Raw genomic sequence first — 19,882 nt, forward strand, 5'->3', positions numbered from 1 at the left:
CATCAGGAAGTTCACAGTTCACGTATTGCTGAAGCCTGGCTTGGAGAATTTTGAGCATTACTTTGCTAGCGTGTGAGATGAGTGCAATTGTGCGGTAGTTTGAGCATTCTTTGGCATTGCCTTTCTTTGGGATTGGAATGAAAACGGACCTTTTCCAGTCCTGTGGCCACTGCTGAGTTTTCCAAATTTGCTGGCATATTGAGTGCAGCACTTTCACAGCATCATCTTTCAGGATTTGAAATAGCTCAACTGGAATTCCATCACCTCCACTAGCTTTGTTCGTAGTGATGCTTTCTAAGGCCCACTTGACTTCACATTCCAGGATGTCTGGCTCTAGGTGAATGATCACACCATCGTGATTATCTGGGTCGTGAAGATCTTTTTTGTACAGTTCTTCTGTGTATTCTTGCCACCTCTTCTTAATATCTTCTGCTTCTGTTAGGTCCATACCATTTCTGTCCTTTATCGAGCCCATCTTTGCATGAAATGTTCCCTTGGTATCTCTAATTTTCTTGAAGAGATCCCTAGTCTTTCCCATTCTGTTGTTTTCCTCTATTTCTTTGCACTGATCACTGAGGAAGGCTTTCTTATCTCTTCTTGCTATTCTTTGGAACTCTGCATTAAGATGCTTATATCTTTCCTTTTCTCCTTTGCTTTTCACTTGTCTTCTTTTCAAAGCTATTTGTAATGTTACTTATGTTTTTATTAGTATGTTTATAACATTTTCTTACATCATTTTAACCCAAAGCCCCAAATTAAGTCTGCAATTTTGTAATACAGTTTCAGTTTTTGTTATTGTTTTGCTGTTATTGACCTCAAGTCCCTCCAGCCTTTGAGGTACTATGGACCTCAAGTACCTCAAGTACTAAGGAGTTAGTACTTAAGTGTCTTAGTAAATAATCAATAGAGATTTAGGAAATAATAAATAATAAGTACAGTAAATAATGAAAGTTTAGTAAATAATAAACACAGATTTAGGGAAAACTTTTCATTTATTTATTTATAATTACATCTTATTCAGGTTATTGCTGAACATATATCTTTTTCCTGTGAGATCAGTGATATTGTCTCTTTTAGGCTTTTATCTCTATCCTCTTTGCCACAGGTCCCCTTCCAAGAGCTACTAAACAGTTTCAAGCCTTAGCTTTTTTACAAAACTAAAATCCTTTCTATAGAGTTTTAAAACAAAAACTCCAGATCTACAAGTTGAGAGAATCCTGCAATCACCATCTCCTCTTCTTCCCTTTCCCTTCCCCACACTTGAAGAGGTCCCCTTGACAGTCAGCCTGATTTCTTCAATGGTCAACCCAAGCCAATGGTCAACCAAAGCCATACTTCTCAGCTCTGAACTTAGTTCTCACTTTCTCTTTCTCAGAATGTGCTGCTCCCATGAAGTTCCTGGCACCACATGCTGCTGGAATTTTTTCTTTCTTTCTGGCTCCTCCTTCTCAGCTTCCTCTTCAAGCTCCTCTAATTCCATCTTTCCCTTAAAAGTTAATGTTTCACAGGATTTGCTTCTCCTCCCTCTTTTCATCCTGTACACACAGCCTGCACAGTCTCATTCATAACAATTTATATCTCTAACTTGATAATTCTCCTCATCTTTTGTTGCCTATTAGTCATGGATATCTAGCTATCTTGCAAGTAGATCACACTTAACAGCTTTCCATCTTGGTCCTTCTTCCCTGGACCTGTTCTTTTTTTTTTTTTTTTATTTCCTTCACCTTTTGAGAATACCACCAGATAGCCTCTTGCCAACTCCAAGCACTGAGTGTGTTAGTTGCTCAGCCCTTTGCAGCCCCATGGGCTATAGCTCCCCAGGCTGCTCTGTCCAAAGAATTTTCCAAGCAAGAATACTGGAGTGGATAACCATTTCCTTCTCCTGGGGAACTTCCCTACCCAGGGATTGAACTCAAGTCTCCTGCATTGCAGGCAGATCCCTTTCCATCTGAGCCACCAGGGAAGCCCCAAACACTGAGGGACATAGTAAATGTCAAAATATATCTTGAATAATTAAATTAATTCCAAAAAATTGAGAAACATTAAGCGATAACAGAAGTTATAGATTTAAAAAATATCCTTCATGTTATTAGCATACAACTTATTTTAACAAGCCAAGTGAGACCAATATTTTTTTAACTGAATTGATTTTTTGGAACATCTATGTCAGAAATGTATACTTAGAAATATATTTTTAATGACTTCCAGGAGGCTGCTTCTCCACATTTTATGTGAGAAAATGTTACACAGTGAGTAATTTACTCAAAAGAGCCTTTGGATGAGGTTTAACGTATGAGCATTTAAAATAAAAAAGCATCAAATGGAAGCAGTATATAAACTGAAGTTTGCTGCAGTGAAATTTCATATATTCTTTTCATTTGGGGTTGCAAGAACTATGTTTCTAAACATCTTTGAAACCTTCTTATAAAATTCACCATGAGAGAGTCTCTTTAATGTATTTTAATTTATAAAAATTCAGCTTCAGTTTAGCGATAAAATTCTAATTGTTCAACATACATGTGTTCATAATGAGGCAGCAATGAGTGTGGATAATTAGGTAGCTCTGTTGAAAATTGAATCCTGGTAATTCCTTTATCTGTAATTAGTAACTGGATGCTTCACTTTCCCAGGGCATTAGTTTTAAAGATCTTGCTGAAAGCTTCTGCAATGCAGCATTCACATCTCATATTCAGTCTTCTGGCCATCAAACACTACAGGCCTTTAAGGAAGGAGAAGAAGAAAAGATTACTTATGAAAGGTCCTGTGTGGAAGAGTAGAGTTGCTTCTAGAGGCTGTGCTCACATACTGGCCTGTCTAGATTTCCCCCTCTGTGAGACTCATGGAGGTTCTAGTCTGCCTGTTGGGATGAATTTGATGCTTGAGATGCTCTATAGTAAGGGGATGGTAGGATGTGTTGGAAGGTGAATTAGAGACTCTTTAGCCTGGATGCTGTTTAGAGACTGGCATTTAGAATTGATCACCCTTGTGATGATTGATGCTTGTATACATCCTCAGATACTGAACAAAAAGGAGAAATATTAGGTAAAGTCATCACGGTCAGCCTTCAATAGGTCTTGTTATTGCCCCTAACTATTATTTTTATTTTTTTAAATTTATTTTATTTTATTTTTAAATTTTACATAATTGTATTAGTTTTGCCAAATATCAAAATGAATCCGCCACAGGTATACATGTGTTCCCCATCCTGAACCCTCCTCCCTCCTCCCTCCCCATACCATCCCTCTGGGTCGTTCCAGTGCACCAGCCCCAAGCATCCAGTATCGTGCATCGAACCTGGACTGGCAACTCGTTTCATACATGATATTTTACATGTTTCAATGCCATTCTCCCAAATCTTCCCACCCTCTCCCTCTCCCACAGAGTCCATAAGACTGTTCTATACATCAGTGTCTCTTTTGCTGTCTCGTACACAGGGTTATTGTTACCATCTTTCTAAATTCCATATATATGCGTTAGTATACTGTATTGGTGTTTTTCTTTCTGGCTTACTTCACTCTGTATAATAGGCTCCAGTTTCATCCACCTCATTAGAACTGATTCAAATGTATTCTTTTTAATGGCTGAGTAATACTCCATTGTGTATATGTACCATAGTTTTCTTGGTAGTGTACTTAATGAACTTGTGAACTTTGAAGTTAGGGTTGTTTAGACACTGGGTGGACAGATTTCCAGTACCAGATTTTTTTTTTTGCTAGAGATTCCTTTGACCTTGGTGAAAGCCAAAAGAGAGAAAATAGCATTCAAGGAGGCAAAACTTAAAATAAAAAACACACATGTACTAGGCGCTCTGTGTAAATGAAGCATGGAACACTGCCTAGGAACGTGGTGGAATTTGCCCTTGCACAGCGTGGCCTGAGGACTCAGGAATGCCTGACACTGGGTTGGCCATGTGCAGTAGGCACAGTGCAAAAGAGATAATGATTGGCCAGTGAAATTTCGTCTATGGTTTCCCAAAACTATAAACATTTTTTGATAAATATGTTTGTCTAAAGTGTTCTGTGAACTTGTTAATGGCTATGAATTTCACATGTGTCTTTCATGTTGTCCATTTCAAGGCACCAAATAAAAAGGCCTTTAATTTCTTTGATTCTTCCATATTCTGTAAGACAGAATATAACAAAAGGCATGTATTTATAATTTAGATATGGAAGCTTTGTTATAGGTGGCTTTGACTGCCTTGTGGCAGATGTGATTCTGTATTGAAGTTACTTATATTGTTAACTAACATTTATTGTCTCCTATAATGATAGCATTGGCATTTAAAAAGGAAAACAAGTCAGATACTTGTATGGAAATTAATCTGCTAAAATTAGATTTTAAAAATAACTCCAAAAACAATTTTATGCCACTCTGAGTGAGATATGAATTGCCACTAACCTAACATATATATATATTTAAAATTTCATTATATACTAGTGAATTATTTTTCTTTCAGTATATGTGTGTGATTATCTCTTCCACTAATATATTTGCTTTGGAGTTTTTGGTCAAAGAATATGGATTTTATAACAAAGATAGTACATTTGGTTTATTTCCCCCTATGAAATGTGTGTAACTGAAAAAATGAACTACTGGATTTTTATTGAAGGACAAATCAGCTCTGTATATTAAAGATTTTAAAAATTGTGCTTCCCATGCCTTTACTTACCCTGATTTCAATGTTGATTGCACTTTCCTTCTATTCTCAATTTGGTGAAACTCTATCCATCCTTCAAATGCCAATATGAACGTCATCTTCCCCAAAGGACTCTTAACTGAAGGAATCAATGTGCCTTCCCATGTGCCCCCTTTGCCCTAGGCTACAGGACCTGGGGGCACCTATGTCAATGATGTACTATATGCTATGGTTTTTTAATGAAGGTGGGCTGGCTGGCTCTTCACCGTATTTGGGACCCAGTGGGTGATGCAATACCTTTCACAGAAGAGTGTTTGTCTTAAATAGTGAAACATATTAATAAAATAAGCTGATGGTCTTTAGATATGTTTCAAATGAAAATATCATTATTTTCCTACTAACTTAAGGAAATACATATTTTACTTCAAAGAAATAAACATTTATTATCTTTATGGCTTGAGTGAAGGGATCCAAACTGAAAGGCCTTTATTTTTTGTCTTGCTCTGTATTTTTTTTTTTTTTTGACTAGGTTAAAGACCAAATGACTAAACATCAACAATGTTTACAGAAACCTATGCCTACTTAATTTGCCTAAAATTGCTCTGCTGTCTCCAGTTTTTCTTAAAGAATCATCTCTTGTTTATGGCTCCAGATACATTACTGTTCAAAGCAATTTGTAATAACCAACAGTAAATTATTTGTCACTGTATCATGATAAATCCACACCTATGTTGGCTCAGTGGTAAAGAATTCACCTGCCAATGCCAGAGACGCAGGTTTAGCTCTTGGGTTGGGAAGATCCCCTGAAGATGGAAATAGCAACCCTCTCTAGTATTCTTGCCTAGAAAATCCCATGAATACAGGACACTGGTAAGCTACAGTTCATGGTACTGGGAGAGATTCTTGAGAGTCACCTGGACTGCAAAGAGATCAAACCAGTCAATCCTAAAGGAAATAAATTTGAATATCCATTGGAAGGACTGATGTTGAAGCTCAAGGTCTAGTAATTGGGCCACCAGATGTGGAGAGCTGGCTAATTGGAAAAGACCCTGGTGCTGGGGAAGATTGTAGGCAAAAGGTAAAGACGGCAGCAGAGTATGAGATGGTTGGATAGCCTCACCAACTCCGTGGACATGAATTGGGGCAAACTCTTGGAGATAGTGAAGGACAATCCATGGGGTTGCAAAATGTCAGACATGACTGAGTGACTGAACAACAACAATGTACTATATTAATTTGTATTGAAAGGAAACATATATAATATGCACAGGTATGACAACATATGATGTCACAATGAAATATTATAAGCAAAAATATTTGTATTAACTGTAATAATGAGGAAAAACATAGGTGAGAATTAATCTCATAAAATATTAAAACAAACCTAATTAATCAAAATTAATATTAAATTTAAAAGCAATCCTTATAAATACATTGAAAATAAGTCTAAGTAGGATAAATAGTATAACTTTAATATATTTTGCTCAGTATATAATTGCTGATATTTAGCAGTAAGTCTGGCTAGTAGGTCCTTTCAGTGCTGGAGAAAGGCTCTGTGACTAAGACCTTCTGGCAAAGTGTGTGCCTTCATCTTAATGATGCCTTTAAATCTGAGGAAATAGATGAAGTAATTTAGAGAGAAAAAGTAGAGAAAGAGGAAAGGTCATTTTAAGATCAAGGTCAGGAAGAAGCACATTTAAAGGTTGAGTGGAGATGGAGAAGTTCACAATGGAGATTTGACACTTGAAACTAGCTTTATAGGTAGTATTTTATCTTTAAAATGTCTTGAGCAAAATTTACAAAATGCACTGGTGAATCAGAATGACAGATACATAGATTCTGTTTTAGTATAGTCTATGAAAGTGAAAGTGAAGGTGTAGTCACTTAGCCTGTCTGACTCTTTGCAACCCCATGGAGTGTAACCCACCAGGTTACTCTCTCCAGGCAAGAATACTGGAGAGCGGGTTGTCATTCCAATTTTCAGGGGATTTTCCCAACCCAGGGTTTGAACCTGGGTCTCCTGCATTGCATGCAGATTCTTTACCATCTGAGTCACTAGGGAAGCCCCTATTCTAGAGTTTTTTACTATGCTTAAAATACTGCCTGACTTAAAACATTTAAAACTATGGAATGTTTTGCAAAAGTCATTCACAACATGTCCTGTGCTTAGTCCCTCAGTCGTGTCCAACTCTTTGAGACCCTATGGACTGTAGCCCACCAGGTTCCTCTGTCCATGGGGATTCTCCAGTCAACAATACTGGAGTGGGTTGCCATGTCCTTCTCCAGGGGATCTTTCCAAACCAGGGATCGAACCCAGGTCTCCCGCATTGCAGGCAGATTCTTTACCACCTGAGCCTCCAGGGAAGCTTATTCATAACATAGCATTAGGTAATATAAACTTCACAAACTCACTTATTTCTTTATTAGTTAATGGCTAATAAATTATGACTATAAATGTTGAAATTGACCAGAATGCTGAGGATCTTGTAATGTAAATGATATGGATAATAAAGCATAGTATGTAGGTCACTACTGGAGACATTTTAAAGTGACCTTAAAAGGCAAGTCTCTGAAATAAAACTGTCTTCGAGTCACATTCTCCATTTGCTGTGAGCCATTGATCCCAAGGCAGGAAAGGGTTGTAAAGACATCTAATCCATCACATCATTTTTTGATGGAGAATCTGACTCTCAGAGATGCTGAAGGGCTTGTTCAGTCTCAGCCGGGTCCTCAAAACTAAGGCACAATTAGATAACATGTCTCCAGGGATGGCTTTATGCTATATTAGAAATACACATTTTAAAACATCAGGTTTAGCTTGCATGGTTTAGAAAAGCCCAAGTAGATTGCTTTATAACATAAGTTTTGATTTTTAAAACATCTCTGTGCTGTGTAATTCAACAATTAGGCTGTGAGAAAAATTTTTCTACAATACAAATAATAAAAAGTTGTGAAATATGTTTTGATTTAAGCAAGCTGATTAAAGAACAAACAAACTATACTCAAATGACAAAAATAATTAAATATATTGCAAAAGGATTTTTTTTTACTTTATATAAAAAAGTAAAAAATTTTCTATTTCCTTAAAAGTAAGATCTCCTAGTATAGAAATGCAAATAAGCTTAATTACGTATGTCACCTCTAATTGGCAGTGGCTGCCTAGAGCAAGCTTTGAGAGAAAAACCATGCCTGGACTTACTGGGCATATTAGTTATAGATCTCCAGAACCAATGTGTTTATTTAAATACAGAAAGAGATTCATTTTAAGGAATTGGCTCTTGCAATTATGGAAGCTGGCAAAGAGTAGAATCTATAGTCCTGGTCAGTAGGTTGAAATTCAGATAACATTGGATGGTACGGTCTTGACACAGAATTGTTTCTTCTTTAAGAAACCTCAAATTTTCCTCTTAAAGCCTTCAACTCATTGGGTAAGCCCTACTCATACTATGGAGGGTAATCTGCTTTACTCAAAAGTGTACTGCTTGTAAAAATTAATCATTTCTAAGCAATTTCTTCACAATGACATCTAAACTGTATGACCAAACAACTGGGTGCTTTAGCCTAGCTAAGTGGACACATGAAATTAACTATCACACTGAAGAAGAATGCAATGCAAGCTTGCAGCATGTTGAATGACAGCCAAGAGTTTTGGCAGTTATTACTGCCGTGCGTTTGCCATCCTTATCCTGGTTTTATCTAAATGTTCCTTTAGTATAAGAAAATCCCTTTTATTGGCAAAACTTCAAGAATATTATTGGATAAAATGAAATAACTTAATTTATAAAGATTTTTTAATTTGAAAGACAGAAAGACATAAACTTTGTATTTCCTGAAGAGAAAGGTGAAAGAAAGTGAAAGTCACTCAGTTGTGTCCAACTTCATGACCCTGTGGACTATAGTCCATGGAAATCTCCAGGCCAGAATACTGGAGTGGGTAGCCTTTCCCTTCTCCAGGAAGTCTTCCCAACCCAGGGATTGAACCTAGGTCTCCCACCTTGCAGGTGGATTCTTTACTAGCTGAGCCATCAGGGAAGCCTAGAGATTTCAATAAGTGTACATTTTGCTTTATTGCTGCATGGTTTTCTAAGAAGGTGTTTAAAATCCTTCCTGTCTTGTTCCATCCCATTATATAATTCAAAATTTCAGACCACATTCACTATACATCCCTCACTCACCCATGTATGCTTTAAAGAGATCTCAAATGGTAATACTTTTATACTCTTACTTAGAGAAATTACTGTCTGGATTTTTCAGAAACTAACCACCACTTACAGTCCCTAGATTAAAATGTAACTGTCAAAAAATATTTAATCATCATTGATGGATTTCCTTAATCTATTACATTAGTTTTAATCTTTTAAATGATGTGATGCATCTTAACTTCTGATGACTTAATCAGTGTCTCATCTAAAGGGATGTGCTGCAGCCCAAACAATTGTACTATTGTACTGAGTAAAGCCCACAGCTTCAGAAAAGGACAGGGGAAAGTTTCATTTGAGAAGTGGCTTCAGCTACACTTTTTAGTTAGAAGATATTTGAAATAAGACTTAAAATAACAACCTCTGTTATAAAAACATCTTCATAGAAGAGTATTCAAAAAATCTCAGAAAAATGAACTCTTAAAACAATGATTACCAAAGCAATGATACTTGGATAACATTGGAATAAAACCAAATCCAACAAGTATTTTCATTAGAGTGTCTCTTTTGTTCTTCTTAAAAAATGTTTTATATTGTTGAATATAAAATGTCTTCTTGAATTTCTGTTTTCAGTTACATTTCCTGCTTGGAACATATGGAAAGGGTAAATGTCTGGAGTAAAATTTGGATGATATTTTAAACTATGAGAGAGGATCTTGAAGGATTAATGCAGTTAAAAGAGCTAAAACTGTATCTGTAGTTAGATGGAGACAACCATTTTGCTTATCCTATATTTTTTATAGAATATGAAAAAGAAAATGCAAAAAGCAAATCTTATAAAATTCTGGAACATGTTTACATTTTGATGTTAGTATCAATTTACTCTTCTACAGATGCTTAGTATTATTATATTTTGAACACAGAGACTTCATGTGTGTAACATTGCAGAGGATCCTAGTGGTAGACATTTTTGAATCAGGAAATGATTTCCTGAAGCACTTTAACTTGGAACCTCAGTGCTGATTTGTGAAGTCCCCTGTGCCCAGGGCTTGGGTCCCCTGAGCAAACTGAAGCATTGTGGTTCTTAGGTATTAGAGATGAATTTGAGTCATGGCCCAAAAGAAGGGTAGATATGGGCTGTTACTTCAGTAAATCAAGCGTAAAATGTGCTGTTAGTATTTGGCCTATTTAATCTTCAAATTACTACTTTGCTGTGGTCAGAAAGACATGGCCCTTTTTTACTTTCACAGTTTTTAATGTAGACATCAGTACTAAACACCCCATTCCTTAGCATTCTTGTGACTACTCAGAATCAGCACTGAGGCACGGTGAGTGAATCAGCTAATGCTGGACTCAGAGGCCAGAGTAGATTGTACAGAAGGTGTGGTTGGGCTGCTGCCGCTAAGTCGCTTCAGTCGTGTCCGACTCTGTGCGACCCCACAGACAGCAGCCCACCAGGCTCCTCTGTCCCTGGGATTCTCCAGGCAAGAACACTGGAATGGGTTGCCATGCATGCATGCTAAGTTGCTTCAGTCGTGTCTGACCCTGTGCAACCCTATGGACAGCAGCCTACCAGGCTCCTCCATCCACAGGATTCTCTCAACCTCTGCTAACATGGGGAGATAATGATATTAATTAACTGCACATTCCATCACATGCCAGGCCATAGGACACACATGCTTTCAGCAGTTCTTCAGTCGCTCAGTTAAGTCCAACTCTTTGTGACCCCATGGACTGCAGCACACCAGGCTTCCCTGTCCTTCACTATCTCCCAGAGCTTGCTCAAACTCATGTCTGTTAAGTCAGTGATGCCATCCAATCACCTTGTCCTCTGTCCTCCTGCTTCTGCTTCTGTCCTCCCCTTCTCCTTCTGCCTTCTATCTTTCCCAGCATCAGGGTCTTTTCCAATGTGTTGGCTCTTTGCATCAGGTAGCCTAAGTATTGGAGCTCCAGTGGCAGTGTCAGTCCTTCCAAAGAATATTTAGGGTTGATTTCCTTTAAGATTGATTGGTCTGATCTCCTTACAGTCCAAGGGGCTCTCAAGAGTCTTCTCCAATACCATAATTTGAAAGCATCAGTTCTTTGGTGCTCAGTCTTCTTTATGGTCCTCTTTTAGCAGTATAGTGAAAGTCTCTCAGTCGTTTCTGATTCCTTGCGAACCCATGGACTATGAAGTCCATGGAATTCTCTAGGCCAGAATACTGGAGTGGGTAGCCTTTCCCTTCTCCAGCAGACCTTCCCAACCCAGGAACTGAACCCAGGTCTCCCACATTGCAGACAGATTCTTTACCAGCTAAGCCACAGATCTCCTGACAAATCTGCAAGGTAAGCTTATTGTTCCTATTTCACAACAAGACGATTGGCTGAAGAATTACTTGTCCAAGACTTTTGAAGTTCCGATGTAGAGTTGGAATCTGGCTGTGTTTTCAAACCCTGCTTTGTTTATGTTGTACTTTTGTTATTATTTTCATGACTGAAACCAGTCTTGAACATTTCGAACTTACTTACCCAACTTGTTTATGATTTGTTCCATAAAAAATAGATGACAAATTATACTGATCAGTTCTAGGAGACATTTACTATTTCACTGGTTTTCAAAAACAGGTCATCAGAGCATTTGAATTCTTGTCATAGTGTCAGATTTACAAAGATGAAATAGAGGTTTCTGATAATGGAAATGAGGGGTACTTTAAGAAAGAACCCAGAATCAATTTGAGTATCCTGCAGACCTGAAATTTGTAGTCATTCAAAGTTCTGGGCAGATGGCCTGCAGTGCTATCATGTACTCTTGGGTATTTATCAATTAAGGCTCAGCAGCATTTTGCCAATATTCATTACATTTAAAATATTCCTTATCACAGGAAAGAAAAACCTCATTATTAACTCTTGATTAAACCTTGTGCTAGAAATTAACCTCTTGACCAGTGACATACGATCATGGTAAAGGAAAAAAAAAGATAAAAAAAGAAAAAAAAGGCAAACCAGAATATTGCTTAGGGCAGCTGACAATGACCAGCAATACACAGGGACCTCTCTTGGAAAAGTGTTTGTTCTCTCTCTGTTTTGCTGTTTCTTAGTTTCAGTGAAAACAAATAGTATTAGCAGCATTAAAACCACGTGTACTGTTCATATAGGTACATATTAATATCGTTTCCTACAAGCGTATCTTGATTTTGCTAATTTCCAAAATTTTTCAAAATACATTCGTAGAGAGAAGTTTTCAGTTCAATTCAGTTCAGTCGCTCAGTCATGTCCAATTCTTTGCGACCCCATGAATTGCAGCATGCCAGGCCTCCCTGTCCATCACCAACGCCCGGAGCTTACTCAAACTCATGTCCATTGAGTCAGTGATGCCATTCAGCCATCCCATCCTCTGTCATCCCCTTCTCCTCCTGCCCCTAATCCCTCCCAGCATCAGGGTCTTTTCCAATGAGTCAACTTTTTGCATGAGGTGGCCAAAGTATTGGAATTTCAGCTTCAGCATCAGTCCTTCCAATGAACACCAGGACTGATCTCCTTTAGAATGGACTGGTTGGATCTCCTTGCAGTCCAAGGGACTCTCAAGAGTCTTCTCCAACACCACAGTTCAAAAGCATCAATTCTATGGAACTCAGCTTTCTTCACAGTCCAACTCTCACATCCATACATGACTACTGGAAAAACCATAGCCTTGACTAGATGGACCTTTGTTGGCGAAGTAATGTCTCTGCTTTTCAATATGCTATCTATGTTGGTCATAATTTTCCTTCCAAGGAGTAAGTGTCTTTTAATTTCAAGGCTGCAATCACCATCTGCAGTGATTTTGGACCCCCAAAAATAAAGTCTGACACTGTTTCTACTGTTTCCCCATCTATTTCCCATGAAGTGATGGAACCAGATGCCATGATCTTCGTTTTCTGAATGTTGAGCTTTCAGCCAACTTTTTCACTCTCCACTTTCACTTTCATCAAGAGGCTTTTTAGTTCCTCCTCACTTTCTGCCATAAGGGTGTTGTCATATGCATATCTGAGGTTATTGATATTTCTCCTGGCAATCTTGATTCCAGCTTGTGCTTCTTCCAGCCCAGCGTTTCTCATGATGTACTCTGCATAGAAGTTAAATAAGCAGGGTGACAATATACAGCCTTGACAGACTCCTTTTCCTATTTGGAACCAGTCTATTGTTCCAAGTCCAGTTCTAACTGTTCTTTCTGACCTGCATATAGGTTTCTCAAGAGGCAGGTCAGGTGGTCTTTCAGAATTTTCCACAGTTTATTGTGATCCACATAGTTAAAGGCTTTGGCATAGACAATAAAGCAGAAATAGATGTTTTTCTGGAACTCTCTTGCTTTTTCCATGATCTTGTGGATGTTGGCAATTTGATCACTGGTTCCGCTGTCTTCTCTAAATCCAGCTTGAACATCTGGAAGTTCACGATTCACGTATTGCTGAATCCTGGCTTGGAGAATTTTGAGCATTACTTTACTAGCGTGTGAGATGAGTGCAATTGTGCAGTAGTTTGAGCATTCTTTGGCATTGCCTTTCTTTGGGATTGGAATGAAAACTGACCTTTCCAGTTCTGTGGCCACTACTGAGTTTTCCACATTTGCTGGCATATTGAGTGCAGCACTTTCACAGCATCATCTTTCAGGATTTGAAATAGCTGAACTGGAATTCCATCACCTCCACTAGCTTTGTTTGTAGTGATGCTTTCTAAGGCCCACTTGACTTCACATTCCAGGATGTCTGGCTCTAGGTGAGTGATCACACCATTGTGACTATCTGAGTTGTGAAGATCTTTTTTGTACAGTTCTTCTGTGTATTCTTGCCACCTCTTCTTAATATCTTCTGCTTCTGTTAGGTCCATAGCATTTCTGTCCTTTATCGAGCCCATCTTTGCATGAAATGTTCCCTTGGTATATATAATTTTCTTTTTTTTTTAATTTAATTTTATTTTTTTAACTTAACAATATTGTATTCGTTTTGCCATATATCAAAATGAATTCACCACATGTATGCATGTGTTCCCCATCCTGAACCCTCCTCCCTCCTCCCTCCCCATACCATCCTTCTGGGTCATCCCAGTGCACCAGCCCCAAGCATCCAGTATCGTCAATCGAACCTGGACTGGTGACTCATTTCATATATGATATTATACATGTTTCAATGCCGTTCTCCCAAATCATCCCACCGTCTCTCTAATTTTCTTGAAGAGATCTCTAGTCTTTCCCATTCTGTTGTTTTCCTCTATTTCTTTGCATTGATCACTGAGGAAGGCTTTCTTATCTCTCTTTGCTATTCTTTGGAACTCTGCTTTCAGATGCTTATATCTTTCCTTTTCTCCTTTGCTTTTCGCTTGTCTTCTTTTCACAGCTATTTGTAAGGCCTCCTCAGAGAACCATTTTGCTTTTTTGTATTTCTTTTCCATGGGGATGGTCTTGATCCCTGTCTCCTGTACAATGTCACAAACCTCCGTCCATAGTTTATCAGGCCCTCTCTCTAACAGATCTAGTCCCTTAAATATATTTCTCACTTCCACTGTATAATCATAAGGGATTTGATTTAGGTCATACCTGAATGGTCTAGTGGTTTTCATTACTTTCTTCAATTTAAGTCTGAATTTGGCAATAAGAAGTTCATGATCTGAGCCACAGTCAGCTCTCTGGTCTTGTTTTTGCTGACTGTATAGAGCTTCTCCATCTTTGGCTGCAAAGAACATAATCAATCTAATTTCGGTGTTGACCATCTGGTGATGTCCATGTGTAGAGTCTTCTCGTGTTGTTAGAAGAGGGTGTTTGCTATGGTCAGTGCGTTCTCTTGGCAAAACTCTATTAGCCTTTCCCCTGCTTCATTCTGTACTCCAAGGCCAAATTTTCCTGTTACTCCAGGTGTTTCTTGACTTCCTACTTTTGCATTCCAGTCCTCTGTGATGTAAAGGACATCTTTTTTGGATGTTAGTTCTAAAAGGTCTTGAAGGTCTTCATAGAACTGTTCAACTTCAGCTTCTTCAGTGTTACTGGTTAGGGCATAGGCTTGGATTACAGTGATATTGAATGGTTTGCCTTGGAAACAAACAGAGATCATTCTGTAGGTTTGGAGATTGCATCCGAGTACTCCATTTCAGACTCTTTTGTTGACCATGATGGCTACTCCATTTCTTCTAAGGGATTCCTGCCCACAGTAGTATATATAATGGTCATCTGAGTTAAATTCACCCATTCCAGTCCATTTAGTTCGTTGATTCCTAGAATGTCGACGTTCACTCTTGCCATCTCCTGTTTGATCACTTCCAATTTGCCTTGATTCATGGACTTAACATTCCAGGTTCCTATGCAATATTGCTCTTTACAGCATTGGATGTTGCTTCCATCACCAGTTACATCCACACATTTTGGTGACCAACTAATGGATAGCAATACACTTCCTTTCTTCTGTGTCCTCTTTGTAGGCAGAGAGTGTAAGATTGTATTGATGTACAATTGGAACCTAACTTGCATCTCAATTTTTATTGAGTAATATGTTACCATAAACTAAAATGCTCTGAGACCTTTAGTCTTTGGGACTTTTATGTTTTAAATTCTATTATCATCAGGTTAATATTAGCAGGGTAGATATTTTTCACAAAGTGTTTTTTGAATCTATTATTAGATATTTTGGACTAGCATCCCATAGTTTCATTGTAATGATAACCCTAGGGCTTGATGTGGTAGATATTTTTATTGTCTTTATTATTTTTAGAAGGATTTGAAGACAAGAAAAGTAAAGGGAGTTTTTCAATATTTTAAGTAACCAGTGTCTAAAGCTTTCTTCCTTTTTACCATTTATAATGTATACTTTTAGGGAAGCAAGTTTGCTAAACCATGTCATTTTCATAACAATTTCTGCTATTAGTGAATATTCAAATAAATTCAGAAGCAAGTTATTTATGAGAAACCATGATCCCCATGCTCCTAAAGTGTTTTTCTTCTGTTTGAAAGTGTGTAGTTCTCTCTTCTGTGGGTGTACTTTCTTGAAAGGCCTTTCAGCTCTTCTGAAGGTATGTAGGATTAACACTATCCTCTTGAAAAAGTCTTTTCTTGACCAATTTATAAAGATTAACCTATTTGCTCTGGTAGCTATTTTGTTTATTTTTTAATACTTTGATTACATTTTACCCCAAAAGAATAAAATCTCTTCAAAGGCAGGGATCATGTCTGTTGTATTTACCAATGTTTGCTTAGTGATCATGGTTCAGTGTTTGGCACACAGTGGGTGCTTCCATCTGGCTTCCCTGGTGGCTCAGTCGATAAAGAACCCACCTGCAATGTGGGAGACCTGGGTTCAATTCCTGGGTTGGGAAGATCCCCTGGAGGAGGGAATGGCAACCCCCTCCAGTATTCTTGCCTGGGGAATCCCATGAACAGAAGAGCCTGGAGGGCTACACACTATGGGGTGGCAAAGAGTCAGACAGGACTGAGTGATTAAGCACAGTCTGGAGATGAGCTTCCATCTGGAGATGGAATTAATGACTGAGTGAGTGGATATGATTTAATGACTAAGGAAGAAGTGTAGAATGAGGTTCCAGCAGTGGAATTCACTTGGGTCACTTCTGATGGAACCTCAGCATATTGAATGTGGAATTCTGCACCCATTGGTGACTGCTGGTTGAGTGATGAAAAACAAATAATGACAACAAAAATCCAACAGACAAATTTGCTACTGAAGCCACTTTCACTTATTAGACTTATACTATAGAACAATGAATGTGCTACATTTCATTTTTCCTTATTTTTTTAATCTTCTCTGAAAGTGAAATTGGCCCAGTCATGTCTGACTCTTTGCAACTCCATGGACTATACAGTCCATGGAATTCTCCAGGCCAGAATACTGGAGTGGGTAGCCGTTTCCTTATCCAGATTTTCCCAACCCAGGAATCCAGCCAAGGTCTCCTACATTAAAGGCAGATTCTTTTCATGTGTTTGTTAGCCATGAAAAGAATCTGCCTTTAATGTAGGAGACCTTGGCTGGATTCCTGGGTTGGGAAAATCTGGAATGGGGAGGGAGGAGGGAGGAGGGTTCAGGATGGGGAACACATGTATACCTGTGGCGGATTCATTTTGATATTTGGAAAAACTAATACAGTTATGTAAAGTTTAAAAATAAAATAAAATTAAAAAAAAAAAAAAGGCAGATTCTTTACCAGCTGAGCTACCAGGGAAGCCCTCTATACAGCACTTGAAAGGTTAGGGCTGGTCTCACTAAGAAGGCACTGTCAGAGAAGGAGAGAAGGCAGAGGAAAAAAGAGAGAAGCAGAAATTTAAACTGCTGCTGCTGCTGCTGCTAAGTTGCTTCAGTAGTGCCCGACTTTGTGCGACCCCATAGACGGCAGCCCACCAGGCTTCTCCATCCCCAGGATTCTCCAGGCAAGAACACTGGAATGGGTTGCCATTTCCTTCTCCAATGTATGAAAGTGAAAAGTGAAAGTGAAGTCGCTCAGTTGTGCCTGACTCTTAGCGACCCCATGGTCTGCAGCCTGCCAGGCTCCTCTGTCCATGGGATTTTCCAGGCAAGAGTACTGGAGTGGGTTGCCATTGCCTTCTCCGAAATTTAAACTATTATAAAGATAATTCAGTTGTAAAGCACACTATTAGCATTTGGCAATCTTTCTTGTTGGTGTTTTTTTGCTTATGGAGAAATAGTGTTTTTTATTTCTTTACCATTTTGAATTTGACCCCTCAGAGAGTCAAAAGGCACAAACTCAGTGTCCCATGGTGAATATCTTTCCACAGAGCTAACTCGGTGCCATGGCCCATGTCAGTAGTACGGGGCTTGCAGTTTAGTTAATTGGCAGAGGGAAGAAGTGGGCCCTTTAGCATGCAATTCTGACACTTGAAATGCATTAATATATTTTTTTCACCAAAGGATATAAAGATCATAGATATATATTGATTGTACTCTGTTTCTTGGCCAGTCACATTGGTTGGGAAGCAGCAGATTAACAGGCATTTCTATATATTGAACTAATGTACCCATAATTCTCTGCATTTGTCAGTTTGAAGAAATGTGGGTGATGATATCAAGGCTAAGGGATGTATAATATTTCATCCTACTGTCAAAACCTATCCTTTAAATAACTGGAAACTTCTGAAACATTGAAATAAATTTAGTCCTCAAGGGAACAGAAAAGATTTCTTAAAAAGCAGGAAGAGAGGAAAAAAAGAAAGAAATTGGACTTTGGGTGATAATGATGTGTCAATGTACATTATCCCTTGTAGCAAATGTGCCACTGTGGTGGGGGATGTAGATGTCAGGAGGCTACAGACGTGTGGGAAGAGGGGATATATGGGTAGACTTTCTACTCAGTTTTGCTATGAACTTAAAACTGCTTTAAAATGTAGTATATTTTAAAATATATAAGTTTTTAGAAAGTCTATGTATGGAGTTGGGGTCCGGCAGTTGTAAGACTTAAGTAGTTACCTCCAAATTAATGACCACACACAGAATGGAAATACCTGAACTTCCAGGTTATAGCTACTTCTTCCTCATGAGTTCCTCCCTCAAAAGGCAATGACTTTATCACTTCTCTGAGCTATTCTCCCACACAATATTTCATTTTGATCTTATAAATGAAAATATACTTTTGAGAGAACTCTGACAGACCTTGAGAGCTCTGAATGAATTCTGCCCAATACTACTGACTTTGGCCATGGCACCGAGTTAGCTCTGTGGAAAGATATTCACCATGGGACACTGAGTTTGTGCCTTTTGACTCTCTGAAGGGTCAAATTCAAAATGGTTAAGAAGTAAAAACAACAAGAAAACAATAACAACAACAAAAAACCTTCACTTTGAAGACTCAAAGGTCTAAAGATCACTTCACAGTGAAGCTAGACCTCCGTAGGTAGGGAAGTTTGCTTGTAAACCTTTGAAAGTTCAGATCCTGAGTTCCCATAAGTGATGGGCTCGTCTCACCAATTATAATGATTCTGCCTCCATAACCTAGGCTTTCCAGGCCTGATGGCCTTGATTTCATGTTAAATTTGAAAACCAGACAGTGCAATTTTTCACTCTTTTAAATCGACTACGTTTTTTGTGAAAGGGTACATACAGCAAATGGCTAGAACACATTACAACCGGACCATGAGATCTGGAAAATTAAAAGGAGAAGGGAAGAAGATGAATGCATGTGTATTCTGTGGAAACTATATAAATCTTTCTTTGGAAATTGTGATGTACAATTCTTTAAATGAATTCAGAAATCCAGTTACTGTATACATTGTTAAATAATTCCATGCCTTGTGTCTTTAAAAATGAAAATCACTTAATTGAAGCATTTATCACTGAATAGTTTTAAATACTAGGATGTTTTTCTTGATGACCTGTTCTAAAATAATCATCTACTTTCCCTTTGAGAGTTTCAAAATCACACTTTAGTCTGCTGAATATATTCATTTTCATTAGTAAATTATGTTAGAATTGCTTTGGGTACTGTTTCCTGGACACCAGGAAACATCAGTGTCACAATAAAAACCCAACTCTGTACAAAAGGCACTGATTCATATAGTTTTTTTCCCCATTAGTTTCTGCATGATTCATCAGCTATTTATTGGGCATCCGAAACAAGTTCATAAAAATGGAAAATAACAATTAAACCCCCTGAGGGTTATTAATTACCAGCTGACTTTCTTGAACCCATTATCTTACATAATAAAAATTATATTCCTACACAGTAAGTCTCTCTGTAATCCGTGTGAATGCACACAGAAACACAATTATCTTTCCTAAGTAATAGTCTCTTGTTATATTTTTATTTTACTATTATTCTCAAAAGTAGAGCTGAGAGCAGGAACCTTCCAATTTTAAATCTGGTATTACATAAAACCACTTATAAGCCTCTTTTAGTTGATGCTATTTGTATTTAATTATTACTAAAACTCTATTTCCTGTGGAAAGTGTCAAATAAATATTACAACATTTTTTAAGATTATTTTAATATCCTTACTTTTGCATTAAATCTTTGTAAAACACCTTTTAAGCATAATTTCTAGTTGAACATATATATATATATGTACATATATATATAATTTTTTCAACACAGTGAGATATGCATAAAATTTTCTTCTTATAATGCTTATCCTTTGGAAATCCAT

General features: G+C 37.9%; 1 long non-coding RNA gene across 2 annotated transcripts in view; it reads right to left on the bottom strand.

Moving 5' to 3' along the window:
• Window positions 1–973: 973 nt before the first annotated feature.
• LOC123333288 overlaps window positions 974–19,882 on the bottom strand; it is a 74,612-nt gene continuing 55,703 nt past the window's right edge. For both annotated transcript variants that reach the window (XR_006550559.2, XR_006550560.2), the window contains exon 4: window positions 974–2,719. This is a non-coding gene — a long non-coding RNA (uncharacterized LOC123333288). The remainder of the gene's footprint in view (window positions 2,720–19,882) is intronic.

Source organism: Bubalus bubalis, chromosome 4, assembly GCF_019923935.1.
Source record: "Bubalus bubalis isolate 160015118507 breed Murrah chromosome 4, NDDB_SH_1, whole genome shotgun sequence".
Lineage (NCBI taxonomy): Eukaryota > Metazoa > Chordata > Mammalia > Artiodactyla > Bovidae > Bubalus > Bubalus bubalis.